At 39.7% G+C, this 17,971-nt stretch overlaps 19 non-coding genes across 19 annotated transcripts; all 19 read left to right on the top strand.

Moving 5' to 3' along the window:
• The first annotated feature begins 581 nt into the window (after positions 1–581).
• Positions 582–722, top strand: LOC128635042 (U4 spliceosomal RNA). Its single transcript, XR_008397956.1, has one exon. It is a non-coding gene; the product is annotated as a U4 spliceosomal RNA (small nuclear RNA).
• Positions 723–1,525: 803 nt separating this feature from the next.
• LOC128635022 (U4 spliceosomal RNA) lies at positions 1,526–1,666 on the top strand. Its single transcript, XR_008397936.1, has one exon. It is a non-coding gene; the product is annotated as a U4 spliceosomal RNA (small nuclear RNA).
• Positions 1,667–2,464: 798 nt separating this feature from the next.
• Positions 2,465–2,605, top strand: LOC128635034 (U4 spliceosomal RNA). Its single transcript, XR_008397948.1, has one exon. It is a non-coding gene; the product is annotated as a U4 spliceosomal RNA (small nuclear RNA).
• A 798-nt stretch (positions 2,606–3,403) lies between these two features.
• Positions 3,404–3,544, top strand: LOC128635040 (U4 spliceosomal RNA). Its single transcript, XR_008397954.1, has one exon. It is a non-coding gene; the product is annotated as a U4 spliceosomal RNA (small nuclear RNA).
• A 798-nt stretch (positions 3,545–4,342) lies between these two features.
• On the top strand, positions 4,343–4,483 carry LOC128635029 (U4 spliceosomal RNA). The gene has a single exon (XR_008397943.1). It is a non-coding gene; the product is annotated as a U4 spliceosomal RNA (small nuclear RNA).
• A 798-nt stretch (positions 4,484–5,281) lies between these two features.
• On the top strand, positions 5,282–5,422 carry LOC128635039 (U4 spliceosomal RNA). The gene has a single exon (XR_008397953.1). It is a non-coding gene; the product is annotated as a U4 spliceosomal RNA (small nuclear RNA).
• Positions 5,423–6,220: 798 nt separating this feature from the next.
• LOC128635021 (U4 spliceosomal RNA) lies at positions 6,221–6,361 on the top strand. Its single transcript, XR_008397935.1, has one exon. It is a non-coding gene; the product is annotated as a U4 spliceosomal RNA (small nuclear RNA).
• Positions 6,362–7,158: 797 nt separating this feature from the next.
• Positions 7,159–7,299, top strand: LOC128635030 (U4 spliceosomal RNA). Its single transcript, XR_008397944.1, has one exon. It is a non-coding gene; the product is annotated as a U4 spliceosomal RNA (small nuclear RNA).
• Positions 7,300–8,097: 798 nt separating this feature from the next.
• Positions 8,098–8,238, top strand: LOC128635028 (U4 spliceosomal RNA). The gene has a single exon (XR_008397942.1). It is a non-coding gene; the product is annotated as a U4 spliceosomal RNA (small nuclear RNA).
• Positions 8,239–9,036: 798 nt separating this feature from the next.
• Positions 9,037–9,177, top strand: LOC128635038 (U4 spliceosomal RNA). Its single transcript, XR_008397952.1, has one exon. It is a non-coding gene; the product is annotated as a U4 spliceosomal RNA (small nuclear RNA).
• Positions 9,178–9,974: 797 nt separating this feature from the next.
• LOC128635035 (U4 spliceosomal RNA) lies at positions 9,975–10,115 on the top strand. Its single transcript, XR_008397949.1, has one exon. It is a non-coding gene; the product is annotated as a U4 spliceosomal RNA (small nuclear RNA).
• A 797-nt stretch (positions 10,116–10,912) lies between these two features.
• On the top strand, positions 10,913–11,053 carry LOC128635020 (U4 spliceosomal RNA). Its single transcript, XR_008397934.1, has one exon. It is a non-coding gene; the product is annotated as a U4 spliceosomal RNA (small nuclear RNA).
• A 798-nt stretch (positions 11,054–11,851) lies between these two features.
• On the top strand, positions 11,852–11,992 carry LOC128635019 (U4 spliceosomal RNA). Its single transcript, XR_008397933.1, has one exon. It is a non-coding gene; the product is annotated as a U4 spliceosomal RNA (small nuclear RNA).
• A 798-nt stretch (positions 11,993–12,790) lies between these two features.
• LOC128635018 (U4 spliceosomal RNA) lies at positions 12,791–12,931 on the top strand. The gene has a single exon (XR_008397932.1). It is a non-coding gene; the product is annotated as a U4 spliceosomal RNA (small nuclear RNA).
• Positions 12,932–13,729: 798 nt separating this feature from the next.
• LOC128635027 (U4 spliceosomal RNA) lies at positions 13,730–13,870 on the top strand. The gene has a single exon (XR_008397941.1). It is a non-coding gene; the product is annotated as a U4 spliceosomal RNA (small nuclear RNA).
• A 798-nt stretch (positions 13,871–14,668) lies between these two features.
• On the top strand, positions 14,669–14,809 carry LOC128635017 (U4 spliceosomal RNA). Its single transcript, XR_008397931.1, has one exon. It is a non-coding gene; the product is annotated as a U4 spliceosomal RNA (small nuclear RNA).
• A 798-nt stretch (positions 14,810–15,607) lies between these two features.
• Positions 15,608–15,748, top strand: LOC128635016 (U4 spliceosomal RNA). Its single transcript, XR_008397930.1, has one exon. It is a non-coding gene; the product is annotated as a U4 spliceosomal RNA (small nuclear RNA).
• Positions 15,749–16,546: 798 nt separating this feature from the next.
• Positions 16,547–16,687, top strand: LOC128635015 (U4 spliceosomal RNA). Its single transcript, XR_008397929.1, has one exon. It is a non-coding gene; the product is annotated as a U4 spliceosomal RNA (small nuclear RNA).
• Positions 16,688–17,485: 798 nt separating this feature from the next.
• Positions 17,486–17,626, top strand: LOC128635033 (U4 spliceosomal RNA). Its single transcript, XR_008397947.1, has one exon. It is a non-coding gene; the product is annotated as a U4 spliceosomal RNA (small nuclear RNA).
• The last annotated feature ends 345 nt before the right edge of the window (positions 17,627–17,971 follow it).

Genomic DNA, 17,971 nt, shown 5'->3' with positions numbered 1-17,971 from the left:
TGCCATGGCATATTGAGATTATTTCTAAAGGGAATTTAACTAGTGATTAAAGCACCTGGTTTTAGACATCTTCCTGTGGTGTTTGACTCCGCCCCTTTTGGTTCCTACACTAGCAATGGAAGGTTTTTGCTGATACTGTCTTGGCTTATGTACCTAATGCGACTCGGTTGCAAAATTCTTGAAAAACACCCTGTAATCAGAAATTTGTCGTTATTTAGAAGGAGACTTGTACACTGCGCTGATTGTGGAGACGTGTTTTACTTCAAGGTTTTCTGTGTTGTTTAAGACCAGTATGGGAATGAATTTTAACAGATTTCATCTACATGTCGCATTTGTTATGGCCCGACTGTTCGATTCAATACTTTTTTTAACAGCCTGTTTAATTTCCTTTTGCTTTCTAGAAATCTTTGTGTTGGGAAGTTCTTGAACATGTTTTTCTCAATCGAAATGATGACAGAAGCTTCGTTCGTGCTGTTACATCAGTGATTGGCATACTGTCACCCGAGTAACGTTGTTGGACTTACCATCCCGGATGGATCACTTTCTGAATGTACCCCTATGGCGTTGTAGCCGCGCTGTTTATTCTTGCGCAGAGGCAATATTGTATCTTATGAGGTTAATCCGAGGCGCGATCATTGCTGGTTGAAAACTTTACCCAATGCCCCGCCTGGATGACTTGAAAAATAGTCAGCTGTGGCAATTTTTGATCGTTTCTGACGAGACCTTTAAAATGGTACCAAAAGTAGATTGTGCTTTTGACTTTTTTCACTTGTGGACGTGAGTTCGGTCGGTCTAATATTTGTCGTTTAGAAAGAGCGTTTATGTCGTACTTTATTGTGTCTTTAGATGTTTGCGATGTTGTAGTGGTAGTATTTAGCTTTTAATTTTTTGTTTCGTTAACTTGAAACGGTTCCGTTGCTGTTTTAGTGTAAAACAGCCTGCCATGGCATATTGAGATTATTTCTAAAGGGAATTTAACTAGTGATTAAAGCACCTGGTTTTAGACATCTTCCTGTGGTGTTTGACTCCGCCCCTTTTGGTTCCTACACTAGCAATGGAAGGTTTTTGCTGATACTGTCTTGGCTTATGTACCTAATGCGACTCGGTTGCAAAATTCTTGAAAAACACCCTGTAATCAGAAATTTTTCGTTATTTAGAAGGAGACTTGTACACTGCGCTGATTGTGGAGACGTGTTTTACTTCAAGGTTTTCTGTGTTGTTTAAGACCAGTATGGGAATGAATTTTAACAGATTTCATCTACATGTCGCATTTGTTATGGCCCGACTGTTCGATTCAATACTTTTTTTTCCAGCCTGTTTAATTTCCTTTTGCTTTCTAGAAATCTTTGTGTTGGGAAGTTCTTGAACATGTTTTTCTCAATCGAAATGATGACAGAAGCTTCGTTCGTGCTGTTACATCAGTGATTGGCATACTGTCACCCGAGTAACGTTGTTGGACTTACCATCCCGGATGGATTGGATCACTTTCTGAATGTACCCCTATGGCGTTGTAGCCGCGCTGTTTATTCTTGCGCAGAGGCAATATTGTAGCTTATGAGGTTAATCCGAGGCGCGATCATTGCTGGTTGAAAACTTTACCCAATACCCCGCCTGGATGACTTGAAAAATAGTCAGCTGTGGCAATTTTTGATGGTTTCTGACGAGACCTTTAAAATGGTACCAAAAGTAGATTGTGCTTTTGACTTTTTGCACTTGTGGACGTGAGTTCGGTCGGTCTAATATTTGTCGTTTAGAAAGAGCGTTTATGTCGTACTTTATTGTGTCTTTAGATGTTTGCGATGTTGTAGTGGTAGTATTTAGCTTTTAATTTTTTGTTTCGTTAACTTGAAACGGTTCCGTTGCTGTTTTAGTGTAAAACAGCCTGCCATGGCATATTGAGATTATTTCTAAAGGGAATTTAACTAGTGATTAAAGCACCTGGTTTTAGACATCTTCCTGTGGTGTTTGACTCCGCCCCTTTTGGTTCCTACACTAGCAATGGAAGGTTTTTGCTGATACTGTCTTGGCTTATGTACCTAATGCGACTCGGTTGCAAAATTCTTGAAAAACACCCTGTAATCAAAAATTTGTCGTTATTTAGAAGGAGACTTGTACACTGCGCTGATTGTGGAGACGTGTTTTACTTCAAGGTTTTCTGTGTTGTTTAAGACCAGTATGGGAATGAATTTTAACAGATTTCATCTACATGTCGCATTTGTTATGGCCCGACTGTTCGATTCAATACTTTTATTTCCAGCCTGTTTAATTTCCTTTTGCTTTCTAGAAATCTTTGTGTTGGGAAGTTCTTGAACATGTTTTTCTCAATCGAAATGATGACAGAAGCTTCGTTCGTGCTGTTACATCAGTGATTGGCATACTGTCACCCGAGTAACGTTGTTGGACTTACCATCCCGGATGGATCACTTTCTGAATGTACCCCTATGGCGTTGTAGCCGCGCTGTTTATTGTTGCGCAGAGGCAATATTGTAGCTTATGAGGTTAATCCGAGGCGCGATCATTGCTGGTTGAAAACTTTACCCAATACCCCGCCTGGATGACTTGAAAAATAGTCAGCTGTGGCAATTTTTGATGGTTTCTGACGAGACCTTTAAAATGGTACCAAAAGTAGATTGTGCTTTTGACTTTTTGCACTTGTGGACGTGAGTTCGGTCGGTCTAATATTTGTCGTTTAGAAAGAGCGTTTATGTCGTACTTTATTGTGTCTTTAGATGTTTGCGATGTTGTAGTGGTAGTATTTAGCTTTTAATTTTTTGTTTCGTTAACTTGAAACGGTTCCGTTGCTGTTTTAGTGTAAAACAGCCTGCCATGGCATATTGAGATTATTTCTAAAGGGAATTTAACTAGTGATTAAAGCACCTGGTTTTAGACATCTTCCTGTGGTGTTTGACTCCGCCCCTTTTGGTTCCTACACTAGCAATGGAAGGTATTTGCTGATACTGTCTTGGCTTATGTACCTAATGCGACTCGGTTGCAAAATTCTTGAAAAACACCCTGTAATCAGAAATTTTTCGTTATTTAGAAGGAGACTTGTACACTGCGCTGATTGTGGAGACGTGTTTTACTTCAAGGTTTTCTGTGTTGTTTAAGACCAGTATGGGAATGAATTTTAACAGATTTCATCTACATGTCGCATTTGTTATGGCCCGACTGTTCGATTCAATACTTTTATTTCCAGCCTGTTTAATTTCCTTTTGCTTTCTAGAAATCTTTGTGTTGGGAAGTTCTTGAACATGTTTTTCTCAATCGAAATGATGACAGAAGCTTCGTTCGTGCTGTTACATCAGTGATTGGCATACTGTCACCCGAGTAACGTTGTTGGACTTACCATCCCGGATGGATCACTTTCTGAATGTACCCCTATGGCGTTGTAGCCGCGCTGTTTATTCTTGCGCAGAGGCAATATTGTAGCTTATGAGATTAATCCGAGGCGCGATCATTGCTGGTTGAAAACTTTACCCAATACCCCGCCTGGATGACTTGAAAAATAGTCAGCTGTGGCAATTTTTGATGGTTTCTGACGAGACCTTTAAAATGGTACCAAAAGTAGATTGTGCTTTTGACTTTTTGCACTTGTGGACGTGAGTTCGGTCGGTCTAATATTTGTCGTTTAGAAAGAGCGTTTATGTCGTACTTTATTGTGTCTTTAGATGTTTGCGATGTTGTAGTGGTAGTATTTAGCTTTTAATTTTTTGTTTCGTTAACTTGAAACGGTTCCGTTGCTGTTTTAGTGTAAAACAGCCTGCCATGGCATATTGAGATTATTTCTAAAGGGAATTTAACTAGTGATTAAAGCACCTGGTTTTAGACATCTTCCTGTGGTGTTTGACTCCGCCCCTTTTGGTTCCTACACTAGCAATGGAAGGTTTTTGCTGATACTGTCTTGGCTTATGTACCTAATGCGACTCGGTTGCAAAATTCTTGAAAAACACCCTGTAATCAAAAATTTGTCGTTATTTAGAAGGAGACTTGTACACTGCGCTGATTGTGGAGACGTGTTTTACTTCAAGGTTTTCTGTGTTGTTTAAGACCAGTATGGGAATGAATTTTAACAGATTTCATCTACATGTCGCATTTGTTATGGCCCGACTGTTCGATTCAATACTTTTATTTCCAGCCTGTTTAATTTCCTTTTGCTTTCTAGAAATCTTTGTGTTGGGAAGTTCTTGAACATGTTTTTCTCAATCGAAATGATGACAGAAGCTTCGTTCGTGCTGTTACATCAGTGATTGGCATACTGTCACCCGAGTAACGTTGTTGGACTTACCATCCCGGATGGATCACTTTCTGAATGTACCCCTATGGCGTTGTAGCCGCGCTGTTTATTCTTGCGCAGAGGCAATATTGTAGCTTATGAGGTTAATCCGAGGCGCGATCATTGCTGGTTGAAAACTTTACCCAATACCCCGCCTGGATGACTTGAAAAATAGTCAGCTGTGGCAATTTTTGATCGTTTCTGACGAGACCTTTAAAATGGTACCAAAAGTAGATTGTGCTTTTGACTTTTTGCACTTGTGGACGTGAGTTCGGTCGGTCTAATATTTGTCGTTTAGAAAGAGCGTTTATGTCGTACTTTATTGTGTCTTTAGATGTTTGCGATGTTGTAGTGGTAGTATTTAGCTTTTAATTTTTTGTTTCGTTAACTTGAAACGGTTCCGTTGCTGTTTTAGTGTAAAACAGCCTGCCATGGCATATTGAGATTATTTCTAAAGGGAATTTAACTAGTGATTAAAGCACCTGGTTTTAGACATCTTCCTGTGGTGTTTGACTCCGCCCCTTTTGGTTCCTACACTAGCAATGGAAGGTTTTTGCTGATACTGTCTTGGCTTATGTACCTAATGCGACTCGGTTGCAAAATTCTTGAAAAACACCCTGTAATCAGAAATTTTTCGTTATTTAGAAGGAGACTTGTACACTGCGCTGATTGTGGAGACGTGTTTTACTTCAAGGTTTTCTGTGTTGTTTAAGACCAGTATGGGAATGAATTTTAACAGATTTCATCTACATGTCGCATTTGTTATGGCCCGACTGTTCGATTCAATACTTTTATTTCCAGCCTGTTTAATTTCCTTTTGCTTTCTAGAAATCTTTGTGTTGGGAAGTTCTTGAACATGTTTTTCTCAATCGAAATGATGACAGAAGCTTCGTTCGTGCTGTTACATCAGTGATTGGCATACTGTCACCCGAGTAACGTTGTTGGACTTACCATCCCGGATGGATCACTTTCTGAATGTACCCCTATGGCGTTGTAGCCGCGCTGTTTATTCTTGCGCAGAGGCAATATTGTAGCTTATGAGATTAATCCGAGGCGCGATCATTGCTGGTTGAAAACTTTACCCAATACCCCGCCTGGATGACTTGAAAAATAGTCAGCTGTGGCAATTTTTGATGGTTTCTGACGAGACCTTTAAAATGGTACCAAAAGTAGATTGTGCTTTTGACTTTTTGGACTTGTGGACGTGAGTTCGGTCGGTCTAATATTTGTCGTTTAGAAAGAGCGTTTATGTCGTACTTTATTGTGTCTTTAGATGTTTGCGATGTTGTAGTGGTAGTATTTAGCTTTTAATTTTTTGTTTCGTTAACTTGAAACGGTTCCGTTGCTGTTTTAGTGTAAAACAGCCTGCCATGGCATATTGAGATTATTTCTAAAGGGAATTTAACTAGTGATTAAAGCACCTGGTTTTAGACATCTTCCTGTGGTGTTTGACTCCGCCCCTTTTGGTTCCTACACTAGCAATGGAAGGTTTTTGCTGATACTGTCTTGGCTTATGTACCTAATGCGACTCGGTTGCAAAATTCTTGAAAAACACCCTATAATCAGAAATTTTTCGTTATTTAGAAGGAGACTTGTACACTGCGCTGATTGTGGAGACGTGTTTTACTTCAAGGTTTTCTGTGTTGTTTAAGACCAGTATGGGAATGAATTTTAACAGATTTCATCTACATGTCGCATTTGTTATGGCCCGACTGTTCGATTCAATACTTTTTTTTCCAGCCTGTTTAATTTCCTTTTGCTTTCTAGAAATCTTTGTGTTGGGAAGTTCTTGAACATGTTTTTCTCAATCGAAATGATGACAGAAGCTTCGTTCGTGCTGTTACATCAGTGATTGGCATACTGTCACCCGAGTAACGTTGTTGGACTTACCATCCCGGATGGATCACTTTCTGAATGTACCCCTATGGCGTTGTAGCCGCGCTGTTTATTCTTGCGCAGAGGCAATATTGTAGCTTATGAGGTTAATCCGAGGCGCGATCATTGCTGGTTGAAAACTTTACCCAATACCCCGCCTGGATGACTTGAAAAATAGTCAGCTGTGGCAATTTTTGATGGTTTCTGACGAGACCTTTAAAATGGTACCAAAAGTAGATTGTGCTTTTGACTTTTTGCACTTGTGGACGTGAGTTCGGTCGGTCTAATATTTGTCGTTTAGAAAGAGCGTTTATGTCGTACTTTATTGTGTCTTTAGATGTTTGCGATGTTGTAGTGGTAGTATTTAGCTTTTAATTTTTTGTTTCGTTAACTTGAAACGGTTCCGTTGCTGTTTTAGTGTAAAACAGCCTGCCATGGCATATTGAGATTATTTCTAAAGGGAATTTAACTAGTGATTAAAGCACCTGGTTTTAGACATCTTCCTGTGGTGTTTGACTCCGCCCCTTTTGGTTCCTACACTAGCAATGGAAGGTTTTTGCTGATACTGTCTTGGCTTATGTACCTAATGCGACTCGGTTGCAAAATTCTTGAAAAACACCCTGTAATCAGAAATTTTTCGTTATTTAGAAGGAGACTTGTACACTGCGCTGATTGTGGAGACGTGTTTTACTTCAAGGTTTTCTGAGTTGTTTAAGACCAGTATGGGAATGAATTTTAACAGATTTCATCTACATGTCGCATTTGTTATGGCCCGACTGTTCGATTCAATACTTTTTTTCCAGCCTGTTTAATTTCCTTTTGCTTTCTAGAAATCTTTGTGTTGGGAAGTTCTTGAACATGTTTTTCTCAATCGAAATGATGACAGAAGCTTCGTTCGTGCTGTTACATCAGTGATTGGCATACTGTCACCCGAGTAACGTTGTTGGACTTACCATCCCGGATGGATCACTTTCTGAATGTACCCCTATGGCGTTGTAGCCGCGCTGTTTATTCTTGCGCAGAGGCAATATTGTAGCTTATGAGGTTAATCCGAGGCGCGATCATTGCTGGTTGAAAACTTTACCCAATACCCCGCCTGGATGACTTGAAAAATAGTTAGCTGTGGCAATTTTTGATGGTTTCTGACGAGACCTTTAAAATGGTACCAAAAGTAGATTGTGCTTTTGACTTTTTGCACTTGTGGACGTGAGTTCGGTCGGTCTAATATTTGTCGTTTAGAAAGAGCGTTTATGTCGTACTTTATTGTGTCTTTAGATGTTTGCGATGTTGTAGTGGTAGTATTTAGCTTTTAATTTTTTGTTTCGTTAACTTGAAACGGTTCCGTTGCTGTTTTAGTGTAAAACAGCCTGCCATGGCATATTGAGATTATTTCTAAAGGGAATTTAACTAGTGATTAAAGCACCTGGTTTTAGACATCTTCCTGTGGTGTTTGACTCCGCCCCTTTTGGTTCCTACACTAGCAATGGAAGGTTTTTGCTGATACTGTCTTGGCTTATGTACCTAATGCGACTCGGTTGCAAAATTCTTGAAAAACACCCTGTAATCAGAAATTTTTCGTTATTTAGAAGGAGACTTGTACACTGCGCTGATTGTGGAGACGTGTTTTACTTCAAGGTTTTCTGTGTTGTTTAAGACCAGTATGGGAATGAATTTTAACAGATTTCATCTACATGTCGCATTTGTTATGGCCCGACTGTTCGATTCAATACTTTTATTTCCAGCCTGTTTAATTTCCTTTTGCTTTCTAGAAATCTTTGTGTTGGGAAGTTCTTGAACATGTTTTTCTCAATCGAAATGATGACAGAAGCTTCGTTCGTGCTGTTACATCAGTGATTGGCATACTGTCACCCGAGTAACGTTGTTGGACTTACCATCCCGGATGGATCACTTTCTGAATGTACCCCTATGGCGTTGTAGCCGCGCTGTTTATTCTTGCGCAGAGGCAATATTGTAGCTTATGAGGTTAATCCGAGGCGCGATCATTGCTGGTTGAAAACTTTACCCAATACCCCGCCTGGATGACTTGAAAAATAGTCAGCTGTGGCAATTTTTGATCGTTTCTGACGAGACCTTTAAAATGGTACCAAAAGTAGATTGTGCTTTTGACTTTTTGCACTTGTGGACGTGAGTTCGGTCGGTCTAATATTTGTCGTTTAGAAAGAGCGTTTATGTCGTACTTTATTGTGTCTTTAGATGTTTGCGATGTTGTAGTGGTAGTATTTAGCTTTTAATTTTTTGTTTCGTTAACTTGAAACGGTTCCGTTGCTGTTTTAGTGTAAAACAGCCTGCCATGGCATATTGAGATTATTTCTAAAGGGAATTTAACTAGTGATTAAAGCACCTGGTTTTAGACATCTTCCTGTGGTGTTTGACTCCGCCCCTTTTGGTTCCTACACTAGCAATGGAAGGTTTTTGCTGATACTGTCTTGGCTTATGTACCTAATGCGACTCGGTTGCAAAATTCTTGAAAAACACCCTGTAATCAGAAATTTTTCGTTATTTAGAAGGAGACTTGTACACTGCGCTGATTGTGGAGACGTGTTTTACTTCAAGGTTTTCTGTGTTGTTTAAGACCAGTATGGGAATGAATTTTAACAGATTTCATCTACATGTCGCATTTGTTATGGCCCGACTGTTCGATTCAATACTTTTATTTCCAGCCTGTTTAATTTCCTTTTGCTTTCTAGAAATCTTTGTGTTGGGAAGTTCTTGAACATGTTTTTCTCAATCGAAATGATGACAGAAGCTTCGTTCGTGCTGTTACATCAGTGATTGGCATACTGTCACCCGAGTAACGTTGTTGGACTTACCATCCCGGATGGATCACTTTCTGAATGTACCCCTATGGCGTTGTAGCCGCGCTGTTTATTCTTGCGCAGAGGCAATATTGTAGCTTATGAGATTAATCCGAGGCGCGATCATTGCTGGTTGAAAACTTTACCCAATACCCCGCCTGGATGACTTGAAAAATAGTCAGCTGTGGCAATTTTTGATGGTTTCTGACGAGACCTTTAAAATGGTACCAAAAGTAGATTGTGCTTTTGACTTTTTGCACTTGTGGACGTGAGTTCGGTCGGTCTAATATTTGTCGTTTAGAAAGAGCGTTTATGTCGTACTTTATTGTGTCTTTAGATGTTTGCGATGTTGTAGTGGTAGTATTTAGCTTTTAATTTTTTGTTTCGTTAACTTGAAACGGTTCCGTTGCTGTTTTAGTGTAAAACAGCCTGCCATGGCATATTGAGATTATTTCTAAAGGGAATTTAACTAGTGATTAAAGCACCTGGTTTTAGACATCTTCCTGTGGTGTTTGACTCCGCCCCTTTTGGTTCCTACACTAGCAATGGAAGGTTTTTGCTGATACTGTCTTGGCTTATGTACCTAATGCGACTCGGTTGCAAAATTCTTGAAAAACACCCTGTAATCAGAAATTTTTCGTTATTTAGAAGGAGACTTGTACACTGCGCTGATTGTGGAGACGTGTTTTACTTCAAGGTTTTCTGTGTTGTTTAAGACCAGTATGGGAATGAATTTTAACAGATTTCATCTACATGTCGCATTTGTTATGGCCCGACTGTTCGATTCAATACTTTTTTTCCAGCCTGTTTAATTTCCTTTTGCTTTCTAGAAATCTTTGTGTTGGGAAGTTCTTGAACATGTTTTTCTCAATCGAAATGATGACAGAAGCTTCGTTCGTGCTGTTACATCAGTGATTGGCATACTGTCACCCGAGTAACGTTGTTGGACTTACCATCCCGGATGGATCACTTTCTGAATGTACCCCTATGGCGTTGTAGCCGCGCTGTTTATTCTTGCGCAGAGGCAATATTGTAGTTTATGAGGTTAATCCGAGGCGCGATCATTGCTGGTTGAAAACTTTACCCAATACCCCGCCTGGATGACTTGAAAAATAGTCAGCTGTGGCAATTTTTGATGGTTTCTGACGAGACCTTTAAAATGGTACCAAAAGTAGATTGTGCTTTTGACTTTTTGCACTTGTGGACGTGAGTTCGGTCGGTCTAATATTTGTCGTTTAGAAAGAGCGTTTATGTCGTACTTTATTGTGTCTTTAGATGTTTGCGATGTTGTAGTGGTAGTATTTAGCTTTTAATTTTTTGTTTCGTTAACTTGAAACGGTTCCGTTGCTGTTTTAGTGTAAAACAGCCTGCCATGGCATATTGAGATTATTTCTAAAGGGAATTTAACTAGTGATTAAAGCACCTGGTTTTAGACATCTTCCTGTGGTGTTTGACTCCGCCCCTTTTGGTTCCTACACTAGCAATGGAAGGTTTTTGCTGATACTGTCTTGGCTTATGTACCTAATGCGACTCGGTTGCAAAATTCTTGAAAAACACCCTGTAATCAGAAATTTTTCGTTATTTAGAAGGAGACTTGTACACTGCGCTGATTGTGGAGACGTGTTTTACTTCAAGGTTTTCTGTGTTGTTTAAGACCAGTATGGGAATGAATTTTAACAGATTTCATCTACATGTCGCATTTGTTATGGCCCGACTGTTCGATTCAATACTTTTTTTCCAGCCTGTTTAATTTCCTTTTGCTTTCTAGAAATCTTTGTGTTGGGAAGTTCTTGAACATGTTTTTCTCAATCGAAATGATGACAGAAGCTTCGTTCGTGCTGTTACATCAGTGATTGGCATACTGTCACCCGAGTAACGTTGTTGGACTTACCATCCCGGATGGATCACTTTCTGAATGTACCCCTATGGCGTTGTAGCCGCGCTGTTTATTCTTGCGCAGAGGCAATATTGTAGCTTATGAGGTTAATCCGAGGCGCGATCATTGCTGGTTGAAAACTTTACCCAATACCCCGCCTGGATGACTTGAAAAATAGTCAGCTGTGGCAATTTTTGATGGTTTCTGACGAGACCTTTAAAATGGTACCAAAAGTAGATTGTGCTTTTGACTTTTTGCACTTGTGGACGTGAGTTCGGTCGGTCTAATATTTGTCGTTTAGAAAGAGCGTTTATGTCGTACTTTATTGTGTCTTTAGATGTTTGCGATGTTGTAGTGGTAGTATTTAGCTTTTAATTTTTTGTTTCGTTAACTTGAAACGGTTCCGTTGCTGTTTTAGTGTAAAACAGCCTGCCATGGCATATTGAGATTATTTCTAAAGGGAATTTAACTAGTGATTAAAGCACCTGGTTTTAGACATCTTCCTGTGGTGTTTGACTCCGCCCCTTTTGGTTCCTACACTAGCAATGGAAGGTTTTTGCTGATACTGTCTTGGCTTATGTACCTAATGCGACTCGGTTGCAAAATTCTTGAAAAACACCCTGTAATCAGAAATTTTTCGTTATTTAGAAGGAGACTTGTACACTGCGCTGATTGTGGAGACGTGTTTTACTTCAAGGTTTTCTGTGTTGTTTAAGACCAGTATGGGAATGAATTTTAACAGATTTCATCTACATGTCGCATTTGTTATGGCCCGACTGTTCGATTCAATACTTTTTTTTCCAGCCTGTTTAATTTCCTTTTGCTTTCTAGAAATCTTTGTGTTGGGAAGTTCTTGAACATGTTTTTCTCAATCGAAATGATGACAGAAGCTTCGTTCGTGCTGTTACATCAGTGATTGGCATACTGTCACCCGAGTAACGTTGTTGGACTTACCATCCCGGATGGATCACTTTCTGAATGTACCCCTATGGCGTTGTAGCCGCGCTGTTTATTCTTGCGCAGAGGCAATATTGTAGCTTATGAGGTTAATCCGAGGCGCGATCATTGCTGGTTGAAAACTTTACCCAATACCCCGCCTGGATGACTTGAAAAATAGTCAGCTGTGGCAATTTTTGATGGTTTCTGACGAGACCTTTAAAATGGTACCAAAAGTAGATTGTGCTTTTGACTTTTTGCACTTGTGGACGTGAGTTCGGTCGGTCTAATATTTGTCGTTTAGAAAGAGCGTTTATGTCGTACTTTATTGTGTCTTTAGATGTTTGCGATGTTGTAGTGGTAGTATTTAGCTTTTAATTTTTTGTTTCGTTAACTTGAAACGGTTCCGTTGCTGTTTTAGTGTAAAACAGCCTGCCATGGCATATTGAGATTATTTCTAAAGGGAATTTAACTAGTGATTAAAGCACCTGGTTTTAGACATCTTCCTGTGGTGTTTGACTCCGCCCCTTTTGGTTCCTACACTAGCAATGGAAGGTTTTTGCTGATACTGTCTTGGCTTATGTACCTAATGCGACTCGGTTGCAAAATTCTTGAAAAACACCCTGTAATCAGAAATTTTTCGTTATTTAGAAGGAGACTTGTACACTGCGCTGATTGTGGAGACGTGTTTTACTTCAAGGTTTTCTGTGTTGTTTAAGACCAGTATGGGAATGAATTTTAACAGATTTCATCTACATGTCGCATTTGTTATGGCCCGACTGTTCGATTCAATACTTTTTTTTCCAGCCTGTTTAATTTCCTTTTGCTTTCTAGAAATCTTTGTGTTGGGAAGTTCTTGAACATGTTTTTCTCAATCGAAATGATGACAGAAGCTTCGTTCGTGCTGTTACATCAGTGATTGGCATACTGTCACCCGAGTAACGTTGTTGGACTTACCATCCCGGATGGATCACTTTCTGAATGTACCCCTATGGCGTTGTAGCCGCGCTGTTTATTCTTGCGCAGAGGCAATATTGTAGCTTATGAGGTTAATCCGAGGCGCGATCATTGCTGGTTGAAAACTTTACCCAATACCCCGCCTGGATGACTTGAAAAATAGTCAGCTGTGGCAATTTTTGATGGTTTCTGACGAGACCTTTAAAATGGTACCAAAAGTAGATTGTGCTTTTGACTTTTTGCACTTGTGGACGTGAGTTCGGTCGGTCTAATATTTGTCGTTTAGAAAGAGCGTTTATGTCGTACTTTATTGTGTCTTTAGATGTTTGCGATGTTGTAGTGGTAGTATTTAGCTTTTAATTTTTTGTTTCGTTAACTTGAAACGGTTCCGTTGCTGTTTTAGTGTAAAACAGCCTGCCATGGCATATTGAGATTATTTCTAAAGGGAATTTAACTAGTGATTAAAGCACCTGGTTTTAGACATCTTCCTGTGGTGTTTGACTCCGCCCCTTTTGGTTCCTACACTAGCAATGGAAGGTTTTTGCTGATACTGTCTTGGCTTATGTACCTAATGCGACTCGGTTGCAAAATTCTTGAAAAACACCCTGTAATCAGAAATTTTTCGTTATTTAGAAGGAGACTTGTACACTGCGCTGATTGTGGAGACGTGTTTTACTTCAAGGTTTTCTGTGTTGTTTAAGACCAGTATGGGAATGAATTTTAACAGATTTCATCTACATGTCGCATTTGTTATGGCCCGACTGTTCGATTCAATACTTTTTTTTCCAGCCTGTTTAATTTCCTTTTGCTTTCTAGAAATCTTTGTGTTGGGAAGTTCTTGAACATGTTTTTCTCAATCGAAATGATGACAGAAGCTTCGTTCGTGCTGTTACATCAGTGATTGGCATACTGTCACCCGAGTAACGTTGTTGGACTTACCATCCCGGATGGATCACTTTCTGAATGTACCCCTATGGCGTTGTAGCCGCGCTGTTTATTCTTGCGCAGAGGCAATATTGTAGCTTATGAGGTTAATCCGAGGCGCGATCATTGCTGGTTGAAAACTTTACCCAATACCCCGCCTGGATGACTTGAAAAATAGTCAGCTGTGGCAATTTTTGATCGTTTCTGACGAGACCTTTAAAATGGTACCAAAAGTAGATTGTGCTTTTGACTTTTTGCACTTGTGGACGTGAGTTCGGTCGGTCTAATATTTGTCGTTTAGAAAGAGCGTTTATGTCGTACTTTATTGTGTCTTTAGATGTTTGCGATGTTGTAGTGGTAGTATTTAGCTTTTAATTTTTTGTTTCGTTAACTTGAAACGGTTCCGTTGCTGTTTTAGTGTAAAACAGCCTGCCATGGCATATTGAGATTATTTCTAAAGGGAATTTAACTAGTGATTAAAGCACCTGGTTTTAGACATCTTCCTGTGGTGTTTGACTCCGCCCCTTTTGGTTCCTACACTAGCAATGGAAGGTTTTTGCTGATACTGTCTTTGCTTATGTACCTAATGCGACTCGGTTGCAAAATTCTTGAAAAACACCCTGTAATCAGAAATTTTTCGTTATTTAGAAGGAGACTTGTACACTGCGCTGATTGTGGAGACGTGTTTTACTTCAAGGTTTTCTGTGTTGTTTAAGACCAGTATGGGAATGAATTTTAACAGATTTCATCTACATGTCGCATTTGTTATGGCCCGACTGTTCGATTCAATACTTTTATTTCCAGCCTGTTTAATTTCCTTTTGCTTTCTAGAAATCTTTGTGTTGGGAAGTTCTTGAACATGTTTTTCTCAATCGAAATGATGACAGAAGCTTCGTTCGTGCTGTTACATCAGTGATTGGCATACTGTCACCCGAGTAACGTTGTTGGACTTACCATCCCGGATGGATCACTTTCTGAATGTACCCCTATGGCGTTGTAGCCGCGCTGTTTATTCTTGCGCAGAGGCAATATTGTAGCTTATGAGGTTAATCCGAGGCGCGATCATTGCTGGTTGAAAACTTTACCCAATACCCCGCCTGGATGACTTGAAAAATAGTCAGCTGTGGCAATTTTTGATGGTTTCTGACGAGACCTTTAAAATGGTACCAAAAGTAGATTGTGCCTTTGACTTTTTGCACTTGTGGACGTGAGTTCGGTCGGTCTAATATTTGTCGTTTAGAAAGAGCGTTTATGTCGTACTTTATTGTGTCTTTAGATGTTTGCGATGTTGTAGTGGTAGTATTTAGCTTTTAATTTTTTGTTTCGTTAACTTGAAACGGTTCCGTTGCTGTTTTAGTGTAAAACAGTCTGCCATGGCATATTGAGATTATTTCTAAAGGGAATTTAACTAGTGATTAAAGCACCTGGTTTTAGACATCTTCCTGTGGTGTTTGACTCCGCCCCTTTTGGTTCCTACACTAGCAATGGAAGGTTTTTGCTGATACTGTCTTGGCTTATGTACCTAATGCGACTCGGTTGCAAAATTCTTGAAAAACACCCTGTAATCAGAAATTTTTCGTTATTTAGAAGGAGACTTGTACACTGCGCTGATTGTGGAGACGTGTTTTACTTCAAGGTTTTCTGTGTTGTTTAAGACCAGTATGGGAATGAATTTTAACAGATTTCATCTACATGTCGCATTTGTTATGGCCCGACTGTTCGATTCAATACTTTTTTTTCCAGCCTGTTTAATTTCCTTTTGCTTTCTAGAAATCTTTGTGTTGGGAAGTTCTTGAACATGTTTTTCTCAATCGAAATGATGACAGAAGCTTCGTTCGTGCTGTTACATCAGTGATTGGCATACTGTCACCCGAGTAACGTTGTTGGACTTACCATCCCGGATGGATCACTTTCTGAATGTACCCCTATGGCGTTGTAGCCGCGCTGTTTATTCTTGCGCAGAGGCAATATTGTAGCTTATGAGGTTAATCCGAGGCGCGATCATTGCTGGTTGAAAACTTTACCCAATACCCCGCCTGGATGACTTGAAAAATAGTCAGCTGTGGCAATTTTTGATGGTTTCTGACGAGACCTTTAAAATGGTACCAAAAGTAGATTGTGCTTTTGACTTTTTGCACTTGTGGACGTGAGTTCGGTCGGTCTAATATTTGTCGTTTAGAAAGAGCGTTTATGTCGTACTTTATTGTGTCTTTAGATGTTTGCGATGTTGTAGTGGTAGTATTTAGCTTTTAATTTTTTGTTTCGTTAACTTGAAACGGTTCCGTTGCTGTTTTAGTGTAAAACAGCCTGCCATGGCATATTGAGATTATTTCTAAAGGGAATTTAACTAGTGATTAAAGCACCTGGTTTTAGACATCTTCCTGTGGTGTTTGACTCCGCCCCTTTTGGTTCCTACACTAGCAATGGAAGGTTTTTGCTGATACTGTCTTGGCTTATGTACCTAATGCGACTCGGTTGCAAAATTCTTGAAAAACACCCTGTAATCAGAAATTTTTCGTTATTTAGAAGGAGACTTGTACACTGCGCTGATTGTGGAGACGTGTTTTACTTCAAGGTTTTCTGTGTTGTTTAAGACCAGTATGGGAATGAATTTTAACAGATTTCATCTACATGTCGCATTTGTTATGGCCCGACTGTTCGATTCAATACTTTTTTTTCCAGCCTGTTTAATTTCCTTTTGCTTTCTAGAAATCTTTGTGTTGGGAAGTTCTTGAACATGTTTTTCTCAATCGAAATGATGACAGAAGCTTCGTTCGTGCTGTTACATCAGTGATTGGCATACTGTCACCCGAGTAACGTTGTTGGACTTACCATCCCGGATGGATCACTTTCTGAATGTACCCCTATGGCGTTGTAGCCGCGCTGTTTATTCTTGCGCAGAGGCAATATTGTAGCTTATGAGGTTAATCCGAGGCGCGATCATTGCTGGTTGAAAACTTTACCCAATACCCCGCCTGGATGACTTGAAAAATAGTCAGCTGTGGCAATTTTTGATGGTTTCTGACGAGACCTTTAAAATGGTACCAAAAGTAGATTGTGCTTTTGACTTTTTGCACTTGTGGACGTGAGTTCGGTCGGTCTAATATTTGTCGTTTAGAAAGAGCGTTTATGTCGTACTTTATTGTGTCTTTAGATGTTTGCGATGTTGTAGTGGTAGTATTTAGCTTTTAATTTTTTGTTTCGTTAACTTGAAACGGTTCCGTTGCTGTTTTAGTGTAAAACAGCCTGCCATGGCATATTGAGATTATTTCTAAAGGGAATTTAACTAGTGATTAAAGCACCTGGTTTTAGACATCTTCCTGTGGTGTTTGACTCCGCCCCTTTTGGTTCCTACACTAGCAATGGAAGGTTTTTGCTGATACTGTCTTGGCTTATGTACCTAATGCGACTCGGTTGCAAAATTCTTGAAAAACACCCTGTAATCAGAAATTTTTCGTTATTTAGAAGGAGACTTGTACACTGCGCTGATTGTGGAGACGTGTTTTACTTCAAGGTTTTCTGTGTTGTTTAAGACCAGTATGGGAATGAATTTTAACAGATTTCATCTACATGTCGCATTTGTTATGGCCCGACTGTTCGATTCAATACTTTTATTTCCAGCCTGTTTAATTTCCTTTTGCTTTCTAGAAATCTTTGTGTTGGGAAGTTCTTGAACATGTTTTTCTCAATCGAAATGATGACAGAAGCTTCGTTCGTGCTGTTACATCAGTGAGTGGCATACTGTCACCCGAGTAACGTTGTTGGACTTACCATCCCGGATGGATCACTTTCTGAATGTACCCCTATGGCGTTGTAGCCGCGCTGTTTTTTCTTGCGCAGAGGCAATATTGTAGCTTATGAGGTTAATCCGAGGCGCGATCATTGCTGGTTGAAAACTTTACCCAATACCCCGCCTGGATGACTTGAAAAATAGTCAGCTGTGGCAATTTTTGATGGTTTCTGACGAGACCTTTAAAATGGTACCAAAAGTAGATTGTGCTTTTGACTTTTCGCACTTGTGGACGTGAGTTCGGATGGTCTAATATTTGTCGTTTAGAAAGAGCGTTTATGTCGTACTTTATTGTGTCTTTAGATGTTTGCGATGTTGTAGTGGTAGTATTTAGCTTTTAATTTTTTGTTTCGTTACCTTGAAACGATTCCGTTGCTGTTTTAGTGTAAAACAGCCTGCCATGGCATATTGAGATTATTTCTAAAGGGAATTTAACTAGTGATTAAAGCACCTGGTTTTAGACATCTTCCTGTGGTGTTTGACTCCGCCCCTTTTGGTTCCTACACTAGCAATGGAAGGTTTTT

Source organism: Ictalurus punctatus, chromosome 14 (assembly GCF_001660625.3).
Source record: "Ictalurus punctatus breed USDA103 chromosome 14, Coco_2.0, whole genome shotgun sequence".
Lineage (NCBI taxonomy): Eukaryota > Metazoa > Chordata > Actinopteri > Siluriformes > Ictaluridae > Ictalurus > Ictalurus punctatus.
This window is presented reverse-complemented; position numbering and strand designations above follow the sequence as displayed.